The sequence below is a fragment of the Microtus oregoni genome, unplaced genomic scaffold (genome assembly GCF_018167655.1).
Source record: "Microtus oregoni isolate MIOR12 unplaced genomic scaffold, Mior012 000005F_ref0000423, whole genome shotgun sequence".
NCBI classification, from domain to species: domain Eukaryota; kingdom Metazoa; phylum Chordata; class Mammalia; order Rodentia; family Cricetidae; genus Microtus; species Microtus oregoni.
The window spans coordinates 390,148-400,794 of record NW_024543064.1 but is presented as its reverse complement, the minus strand read 5'-3'; the positions used below and the strand labels follow the sequence as shown (position 1 = coordinate 400,794).

General features: G+C 43.0%; 1 pseudogene; it reads left to right on the top strand.

Annotated features, from left to right (window-relative positions):
• Positions 1-7,805: 7,805 nt before the first annotated feature.
• Positions 7,806-8,405, top strand: LOC121448179 (annotated as a pseudogene).
• Positions 8,406-10,647: the final 2,242 nt, after the last annotated feature.

Genomic DNA, 10,647 nt, shown 5'->3' with positions numbered 1-10,647 from the left:
TGATAGATGAGGGAGCCAGGGCAGATGATTGCCTGGCTACCTCTCTCTTTAAGAGGGATGCTCAGAGGGGGGGCCTCCTGACTTGTACAGAGGGAAGACAATGAAACAAGAGAGGGAGGATGAGGAGAAAGAGTTTCAATATGGTGGTTGGCAAGGCTTTGGACGTGGGGGAGAGAGAAGACATAGACCTGGCCTCCCTGATAGGATCCCAGAGGAGCATGTCATGAGTCAGGGCTCTGACTAGGTAGCAGACATGGCTATCTCAAAAATATGCCCAGAGCCGAGGTCCAGAGACAGAAGATGAGGGACAGACAGGTGTGTCTTTTATGCCCAGATAGAAAAAAACATGAGGACGTTTTCACGTGTGTCTCTTTTTCTTTAGCTTCTTCACAAATTGGTGTGATAATGTCTGTTTCGCTAACTCATCAATCCTAACCAAAGTCATATATGCTTAACCTTTGGATGCGCATGTGTGTGGTTCCTGGAGCCTCTTCCATTTATCCAATTAGGGAACCTGCCTATGGACAATGGCCATGGGGGCTAGCTTGTCCATCTTCCCCTCAGACCCAAACAACAGTGAACAGCAAGGGACTCAGCAAGCTCAAGGTCACATAATAACAAAGGAGCAATCTTCTAATCTGTTTCTGGCCGGTGAGTTTCCTGGGATCTGGATGATTAAGTCGATCTTGTCTACCCACAGTAAAGTTTCTCAGGTGTGGTTCGCCAGCCCCAGTCCCATTTCTACCAAAGTAAAGCTTCTTAAGGCCAGCTCCATGCAGCCAGGACGTTGATCCCTTGGCTAGTCACAGGGTCAGACAGTCCTGCAAGAGTACTGCTGCGTCTTGTGTGTCTGGTGAGTGCCCGGTGGAGCTGATAGCCAACAGTGCTGTCATCTTGGTTGATGAGCCTCAGAAAGAAGGCTGGGAGTGGTGTAAGGAGATGCTGTTGCAGGAGCAGACCTGTTCTTAGGCGTCTGGGCAACTTTCCCTGAGGCTGCTGCTGGTTCAGCGGAGGTGCCAGGTGCATCTGGGAAGTCTGGGCCATTGCCTGCCCACAGCTGCCCTTTGCCTGCCTCAGTGGGTTACTCTCCAAGGCTCCCTTGTTGCCACAGCTGATTAACCCCTTCACCTCTGATTGCAGGGAGGTTGTTTGAGTGGGTATCAGGCAGACACCCTATGTACAGTTGCAGCCAGAGACCCCTGAAGAAGCTGTGGGTACATGGGTCCTTTTCATTGAGGACACTGCTACTCCTCCCTATAACCAGGGCTCCCCCTTTCTTACGTGACAGAAGGATTCAATGATTAACTGGTAACTCCTGGTTTCCACTTGAATTATTAATGAGCTGGACATCCCACTGATGTCCTCACATAAATACTGAAGCCAATGCCCACTGCCCTCTCAGGATACTGGGACTCCAGGGCTCATGACTTAGGTATAGCTTTTGTTACATTTTGCCTCCTGCTACAGGTTTTATGCCCCTTCCCCAAATGTCCTCTTCCCCCAAGCAAATTGTACTGGGAGGTGACTTGGTCTGTGGAGGAACTTGACCTCATGGTTTCCAGGGTCTAGAAGAGGGCATGTAGATGATATATTCCGTGGGTGAAGAATCAAGTCCAAACACAAACTCCAGAGAAATGTCCTAAAGCCCTTACCTCTCCTTGACCTTTGAGAGACTCATAGTAAGCTATACTTCTCTTGTCTACTACAAAGCCAGACTCAACTATTACACAGGCCCAGCATCCCCCACTTTTTAAATATTTTTGAGATAGGGTCTCTCGATGTAGTCCTGACTGTCCTGGCACCCCCTATGCAGACCAGGCTGGCCTCAAACACACAGAGATCCACCTGCCTCTGCCTCCTGAGTACTGGGATCAAAGGCATGTGCCAACACACCAGAACAAGACCAGCATTCTAATTATATACTTTTAAAAGTTACTCTAAATACTACTTATTTATTACATTTATTTATGTGTGTTTCAGGGAGGGGAGTGTGGTGGTGTGCATAAGTACAGAAGCCAGAGGACAATTTTTGGAGTCTTATCATGTGAGTCTCAGAGATCAAACTCAGGTATACAGTCTTGGTGGCAAGCGCCCCTACCCACTGAACTATCTTTCCAGTCCTAAATTGCATCTTAAAATTATTTCTTTCCCCCTCCCTCTCCAGTCCAAAGAGCAGTCAAGGTTTTCTGCCCTGTGGTAAGACCTAGGACCTCCCACCTCCGTCCAGTGGGGGGAGGGGGAGAAAGATGGGAGGAGGGAGCGTAGGGTGGGAGGAGGGGGAGGGAAATGGGAGGCTGGGAGGAGGTGGAAACTTGTTTTTTTGTTTTTTTTCTCCTTTTCTCAATAAAAAAAAAAGAAGAAGAAAAAAAAATTATTTCTTGCTTATTTTGAAACTTCTGTATGGACCAGACTGGCTTTGAATTTATAGAGATTTGCCAATCTCTTTGTCTCAAGTGCTGGGATTAAAGTCATGTACCACCAAAAATAGCTCAAAAAACCAATTATAATGAGTTGGGCAGTGGTGGCACGCATCTTTAATCCCAACACTCCTGAGGCAGAGACAGGCAGATAGATCTCTGAGTTTGAGGCTAGTCTGATTTACAGAGTGTATTCCGACAGCCAGGGCTACACGGAGAAATCCTGTCTCAGACAAGCAAGCAAACAAACAAACAGATTCTACTGTATTGAAGTTGTAGATTTCACCAGAGATAGAGAAAACAAGAAGTGTCAGTGAGGGTTCTCCAAGACTTGGGACTAGGTATCAGGGACTGAAGCATGTGTGACAGACTATGATTTCCAGTCTGACTCTGGTGAGAGATTTTGGCACTGGTATTTTCTGCAGACTGGGGCATAGATTCTTGTGGTCTTACTATTGCCCTCTGTAAGACAACCGCACACCATTCCACACTTCCATGCATTGCAGTTAGGTGAGAGTTGGGGTATGAAGGTGAGCGCTAGCTACATTTCCAGTGTGTTCCCAACTGTTTCTAATCCCAGAGGCCATCTCAGTTGAAGGGCAGGGATCTGGTTACCTAAGGACCCCTGTTTTTCTTAGCTAAAGGAACAGGATGATAAACAGGCTTCTGAATGCAGTAAACATTTGTGCTGAATACAACCGCCTTCTGCCACAGGAGACAACACAAACTGAAAAGTAGAGCAGATAGCCCTAAATCCAAATCAGGACAAACCCTCAGCCAAGGGCAGGCACTTGCTCTGAGGCCAGGAACTGAAGGTGAGCACTCAATACTCTGATATATTATTGGGACAGCTACGCCAATACCTGAAGTCTTTGCCAGAACTTCTGGACCTTGGGATTGACACCTTCACTGGCACTCAATCTGGACAGACTGTGCAGAACAACTGTTGTCATCATCCAACCTTAATATCAAGTATGTAAAGAGGTCAGATTACTGGGGACAGGCTATACTGCTGCAGGTCATTCCTAGAACTAGTAAGAGTGTTTTGTTCAGGAGGGGTCTACTGATGTAAAAGGCTTCATGGAATATACTCCTAGAGAAGATATAGGATTCATACACTTAAAAGCTGCTGCCCTGGAGGCCTGACCAAGAAGTGAGGGAGCCAAAGTAGAGAAAGAGTCTGGGTTTGGGAAAGTTGATTCCTAGCCTCACTGTGTAGAAACAAGGATGTTCTAGGACTGAGAGTTTGCTTTAGATGTAGGGAATGAAGATCCTTAAAGGTTCCCCTAAACAGCCTTCAGTGTGACTGAGTTGTCTGGGGTTTCCTATTAATGGTTCAGAGTGATGCAAAGTAACCAAAGTCGTAGTATGTATTTCTGGGCTGGGTGATTATTCTGTGTTTAATATTTTTACATTTGTGCCAGTATGAGGCTCCAACTTCACCACACTCTCATCAACATAATAAAATTTTCTTTTAATCATACCCATTTGTTTTAGTAGAAAGTTTGCCTAACAAGAACTAAGTCCTGGGTTTGAACACCAATATGGCATAAAAATCAGGCATGGTGCTTGCTTATAATCCTAGGAGTCCAGAGGTAGAGGTAGGAAGATAAAAAGATTGAGGCCATCTTTGATTTGATTTGAGGCTAGTCTGTAGTACACGAGACTCTAAATTACCCTAGCTATACCTACGAAAAAAGCCATTGCTTTTGCAGAAAAGCACGACTCCTTCGTGGGGCCTATGAGGTGAATGGGAGCAAGGTAAAAAACCCAACATCTTTGCCTTCGACTTGTGTCTGTCGCCTTTCATTCATGTCCCACTTCCATGTAACTCTGTACAGAGGCGTGTTAATCATTCCAGGAGTGTCTATCTAAAAACCAGTGGTAGATAATCAATCTCATTCCCTTTCAAGGCTGTAGACATGAAAAGAAGATTGAGACATCTTCCTGTCAGGTTTCACAATACACTCCTTTACAATGACCCCTAAAAGGCACCTGAAAAGTATTTTAATCATGTCTCAAACATGGAGTCACCTTCACTTCCAGAAATAACAGATCACCCCATGATAAGAACACTACCCAACAAGAACAATCATCTCTCACTTTATTGTTCTCTTAAGCAATAGAAGACTTCTAGCCGGGTGATGGTACACCTTTAGTTCCAGCACTCAGGGGGCAGGGGCAGGTGGGTCTCTGAGTTTGAGGTCATCGTGGTCTACAGAATGAGTTCCAGGAAGCCCAGGCTACACAGAGAAACCCTGTAAGCAAAGTCAAGCAAAACAAAACAAAATAAAAAAACAAAAACATCATCAACCACAAAAAACACCCTAAAAGCAAAACAAAACAAAAAAGAGGGGAAAAAAAAGAAAGAAAAAGAAAGAAGGACCATTTTTGTTTTTGTTTTTGTTTTTTTGTTTTTCAAGACCGGTCTCTCTGTAGGTTTGGAATCTGTCCTGGAATTAACTCTTGTAGACCAGGCTGGCGTCAAACTCACAGAGATCCACCTGCCTCTGCCTCTCGAGTGCTGGGATTAAAGATGTGCGCCACCACCGCTTGATGAAATAAAGACTTCTAGACTTCTACAAAAGCAGAACCTGACATAATGACCAACCAGATTATATATGAATAAAGATTGCTTAATTATGCATACCCTTTGTCCCCTGTCCTCTTGAAGATGTGCTAAAATGTTTATCCTTTTACGGAGATTTGAAAGTAAATGACCTTCAAAGGGAGTGACACTAATAGGAAGTGTGACCTTGTTGGAATAGGAAGTGTGTCACTGTGGAGGTGGGTTTTGAAGTCTCATATCTGCTCAAGCCGTGCCCAGTGAGTCAAAGCACATCCTGCAAGTCAAGATGTAAGACTCTGCTACTTCTCCAGCACCATGTCTGCCAGCTTGCCAGCATGCCACCATGTTCCACCATGATGATAACTGACTAATCCTCTGAAAATGTAAGCCACCCCAATTAAATGCTTTTCCTCTGCAAGAGTTGCCATGGTCATAGCATCCCTTCACAGCAATAGAGACCCTAAGACACTTTTCAGCGTATGTTGATTAAAATCTTTTCCCAAATTTTCAATATTATTCTTGTTTTATTGGTGAGTGGCTAGTTCTGACAAGAACTGACTGTTAGAAGCTCTGGAATTGGGCCTCTGACCTAAGACTATGGTTTTAAAGATTTATTTATTTTTTAAGTATACAGCGTTCTGCCTGCATGTGTCCTTGCAGATCAGCAGAGGGCACCAGATTTATTACAGGTGGTTGTGAGTCACCATGTGGTTATGGTTGCTGGGACTTGAACTCAGGACCTCTGGAACAACAGTCAGTGCTCTTAATCACCGAGCCATCCCTCCAACCCAAGACTGGTTTTAATTTTAATTGGTGTGCTAAAGTACCTGAAAGGTTTTTATGTCTTTCTCTTCATCATTTGTTTGTGCCATTGAACAGGAAAAGAAGAAAAGTGACTGATACCAAAACAGTACAGAGTATTACAAAGTAGCCTGGAAAGGCTGGGTCTATGCTTTTTGACATTGAACAAGCAAGGAAGAGAAGTGGCTGATAGCAAAGGCTCAACTTTCTTCAATACTGCTGTCCCAAGCTTAACTAAATTTTGGGAAATCAGCAGGCCAACAGATGGGTTAGGGTTATGGTTAGGGTTGGAGGTGTTAGGGTTATGCTGGCATTAGGGTTATGGTTAGAGTTAGTTTTAGGGGGTTAGGTGTAAGGGTTAGAGGGTGAGATTGTTATAAGTTTAGATTGTTAGAGGGTTAGAGGTATAGTTAGAGCGTGGGGGTTAGGATTAATGAGTTTTTTGTGTTAGGGTTATAGGGTTAGGGTCGGAGAGTTAGGGTAAAGATTAGAGGGTTATCAGGTAAGGGTATTAGGGTTAGAGTACTCAGGATTAGAGCAACATAATCTCATTTAATGTTAGGGTACTCTGGGTTCGAGTCAGGGTTAGGGTTCTTGTGTTCAGGATTAAGGTTTTCAGGTTTTGGGTTAGGGTACTTATGTTGAGGGTACTCAGGTTAGGATTTAGGGTTAGGGTTTAGGGATAGCATTAAGATTAAGTGGTTTGGGGCTAGTGCTAGGGTTTTTGGGGTCCAGAATAGGAATAGAAGATTCAGTGATGAGCTGGGCGGTGGTGGCGCACACCTTTAATCCCAGCACTCGGGAGCCAGAGGCAGGCGGATCTCTGTGAGTTCGAGACCAGCCTGGTCTACAAGAGCTAGTTCCAGGACAGGCTCCAGAACCACAGAGAAATCCTGTCTCGAAAAACAAAAAAAAAAAAAAAGAAGAAGAAGAAGATTCGGTGATGAAGGGTTTAATGTTATAGTATTAGGGTTAGTGTTAGGTTTAGGGGGTTAGGGCTAAAGGAGTTTTGTTGCAGTGTTAGGGTTAGGTTTTAAAGTTCAGAGTTAGGAGTTAAGTTTAGGGTTGTGGTTAGAGTTTAGGGGTTATGGGTTATGGTTTGTTTGTGTGTTTGTTTTTTGGATTAGACTCTTATTCTTGGAAAGACAAAAAACAAACAAAACAAAACAAAAAAAAAATAAAAATCCTTCCCCAGGCCTATTTTTGGGCCTAATTTATGGCAAGTTATATTTGGTCAAATGAAAAGCATTTTCCAGTTTATACTGAATGGCCATGCTGTTTGATCAACTATCACCTCTTCCTCTGAAGGGCTGGCTGTCTCTTGTTCAAATCTAATCTTCTTCAACTCTGATGGTAGCCACAGATTTACTTCTCCTGTGGAAACAAGAGCAAAGCCCCTTCCCCAACTTAATGCATATCCTGGTTTTTATTCTGTGGTCAACACATCTTTAAAGTATACCAGCTGACCTAATTCTGTAGTTTTTACTATTATCCATGTCTCTCTGCAGTTGTTATTCCTTTCTCATTAGCATTTAGAAAATTCAAAGTTAATAAAGCATTACGCAATCTATTTATGGGAGTCCTTATTACTCCTTTCTGTTTATTTAGCATAAACTTTAAAGTTCAGTTTGATCCTTCTATAACTACCTGCCCTTTAGAATTGTGTGGTATACCTGTAATATGCTTTATATTATAAAAAGCAAAAAACTCTTTCATTTTCTTAGATACATATGCTAGAGCATTGTCTGTCTGTATTTGTGCAGGTGTACCCACGATGGCGATAACTTCAAGCAAATGTGTGATTGCCAAATCAGTGTTTTCCAAACTCAAAGCAGCTGGCCATTGAAAACCTGAATAGGTACATATTTCAGTTTTCCAAATGCTACAGAATGGAACACATCCATCTGCCAGATTTCATTCTTTTGAGTATCCTTTGGGTTACTTCCTGCAGGTAGTGGTGTTTGTTGTGTAAAGAACAAGTAGGGCATTGCCTTATAATTTCCTTGACTTATTGCCACATGATGAAAAAGTTGTTTTTTTTTTAAACTGTTGCTATTGACATGATTTTTTTTAAAAAAAAAAAATATTCTTGCCGGGCGGTGGTGGCGCACGCCTTTAATCCCAGCACTCGGGAGGCAGAGGCAGGCGGATCTCTGTGAGTTCAAGGCCAGCCTGGTCTACAAGAGCTAGTTCCAGGACAGGCACCAAAGCTACAGAGAGACCCCGTCTCAAAAAACCAAAAAAAAAAAAAAAAAAATTCTTGGGATTCTCCTTGCAGCGGCAGAGGCAGAGTGGCAGAGGCGGCGGCGCGGGTCGTGGCTGGATAGGCGTTCCGAAAGTTTCTCCCGCTCTTTGACAGAGTATTGATTGAAAGGAGTGCCCAAAACAGTGACCAAAGGTGGCATCATGCTTCCAGAAAAGGTGCAAGAGAAAGTACTGCAAGCAACGGTAGTGGCTGTGGGATCAGGCGCGAAAGGAAAGGGCGGAGAGATCCAACCAGTCAGCGTGAAAGTTGGAGACAAAGTTCTCCCAGAGTACGGAGGCACCAAAGTAGTTCTAGACGACAGGATTATTTCTTATTTAGAGAGCGTGACATTCTTGGAAAGTACGTGGACTGATTACTGTAGAAATGGTGTCACGTGAAGCTGCCCATGCCGCCGACGTTCTGAGCTCTTCATCATGTAAATAATTTCCGTGCCTCCTTTTGTAATAAACTGATGATGCCTCCACCGATGACAACGCCGTCTGCAGCTTAGTCTCGCTGTTCTGTCGTAACCCTTTCCAAATAAAATTATATAAACGAAAAAAAATTCTGAGGCTTCCAGCACATTAGCGCATTTCCAATCAATAATTGGTCGATTTCTGTATTACCTTGTGCTTGAGGACCTGGCAGACCTATCTAGGATCAGATGTGGGTTGTGTGTATGGGAAGATTCCTATTCCTGATTATTTCTTGTAAATGAATAAATGATAAAGTCAATTCTGTACCATATGGTATAAACTCAGCAGTTTTAATACAAAAAACAACTCCTGCATACTGAGAATTAGTTACATTGTTGAGAGGTTCTGTAAATTCCATTAATACCATGGAAAAGGCATATATTCTGACTTTTGGACAGAATCATATGGGCTTTGATATACCTACTTAAATTTTCTGATTTGTAACCCGCCTTTCTTGATTTATTTGCATCAGTATAGAATGTAGGTGGTGTGTCCCTTACAATGTGAGGAAGGATGCAGTTAGTTCTCTTAGTAAGTTGAATTCTCTTGTTTTTGGGATATTTGTTGTTAATCTCTCCCAAAAAGTTGCTACAAGCTTTTTGCCAGGGTTCACGTTCTGCCCATAATTTGTAAATTTCGTTATTATAAAAATACTATAATTTTTGCTTTGTCTATTTCTGCTAATTGATGAAGTCTCAATTTTCCTTTTATATTAACTCACAGACAAATTCCACATAATTTTTAATTTTATGCTCTGTTTATATGTTAGAAAGATCCATTCTCAGATTCTATGCTCGCTCTGCATTAAAATTCCTATAGGGGAATGCCTAGAGGGTAATATTACCAGAAGGCAGTCAAACTTCAGATCCTCACAATCCACATGTGCATTCTCTAATTTCTTTTCCACCAAAGCCTATTCTCTTTCAGCTTCAGCTGATAATTCTCTTAGACTATATAAGTCCTTGTCACCATTTAAGGTTTGGAACAAATTATTCCGTTCATTTGTTTTCTGTTTCAATAGTGGGCCTTAGGTAGGAAATGTCTCCTAGCAGTCTTTGAAAGTCATTAAGAGTCAGCAATCAGTCTCTTCTAATTTGTACCTTTTGGGGTCTAATTTTTGGTTGACCTGTTTTATATCCTTTCTGTGGAGGAACTGGTCCAATGTAGTCCAATGTAGTCAACCTGCCACTAGTTTGCTGTCTGGTTACCCCAGGGAACGGTGCCATGTATGTGGCTCCATGTTGTTGGCTGGCTTGGCACTCAGCAGCAGCAGCATCCAGTTCAGCTGTGGTGAGCAGAAGTCCACGTTGTTGAGCCCATGCATAGACACCATCTCTGCCACCACGGCCACTTTGTTCATGGGCCCACTGGGCAATGACATGAATGATTGGGAAAAGAGGCTGGCAGTCACAGAGTCATCCTATCTACTTGATAACTGAACTCCTCAGCTGAAGTCACATTTTGGTGAATATATACGGGATATAAGTATCTTCATACCTTTTGCCCATTTGGAGAGATCTATCCACATACTTCTTTACCAGATGTCTGTCTCACCAATTTTCCAATCATGACCTTTCCAAGTTCCTGACCATTGGCTATAGCTGATTAATCAGTATGTAATTGCACATTTGGCCATTTCTCCTTCCAAACAAACTGTATGACCATATGTACTGCCCAAATTTCTGCCCACTGTGAAGATTTCCCTTCACGAGTATGAAGCATGAATCCTTATTAGTCTTAATCAATAGAAACCTAGAGTCATATATCCAGGGTGAAAAATGAAAGATCAGAGAAGCAGAGCAGCCAGCTACCAGAGACTTCTTACCTCTGTGAAATCTCAGACTGAATGGGGAGATCCCTTCTCTACAAATCATCAGACTGAATGGGGAGATTCTGTCTCTCTGAATCATCAGACTCAATGAGCAGCTAAGATTTGGTCTCCACCTGCCTTATATTCCTGTCTCCACCTTCCTAGTGCTGGGATTAAAAGCTTGAGCCACCACCACCTGGCTGTTTATCTTTTAGACTAATTTAATCTCGTGTATCCCAGGGTGGCCTTGAACTCTCAAGTGCTAGGATTAGAGGTGTGTGCCACCACTGCCTGGCCTCTATGGTTAACTAGTGGGTATCTCTGCCCTC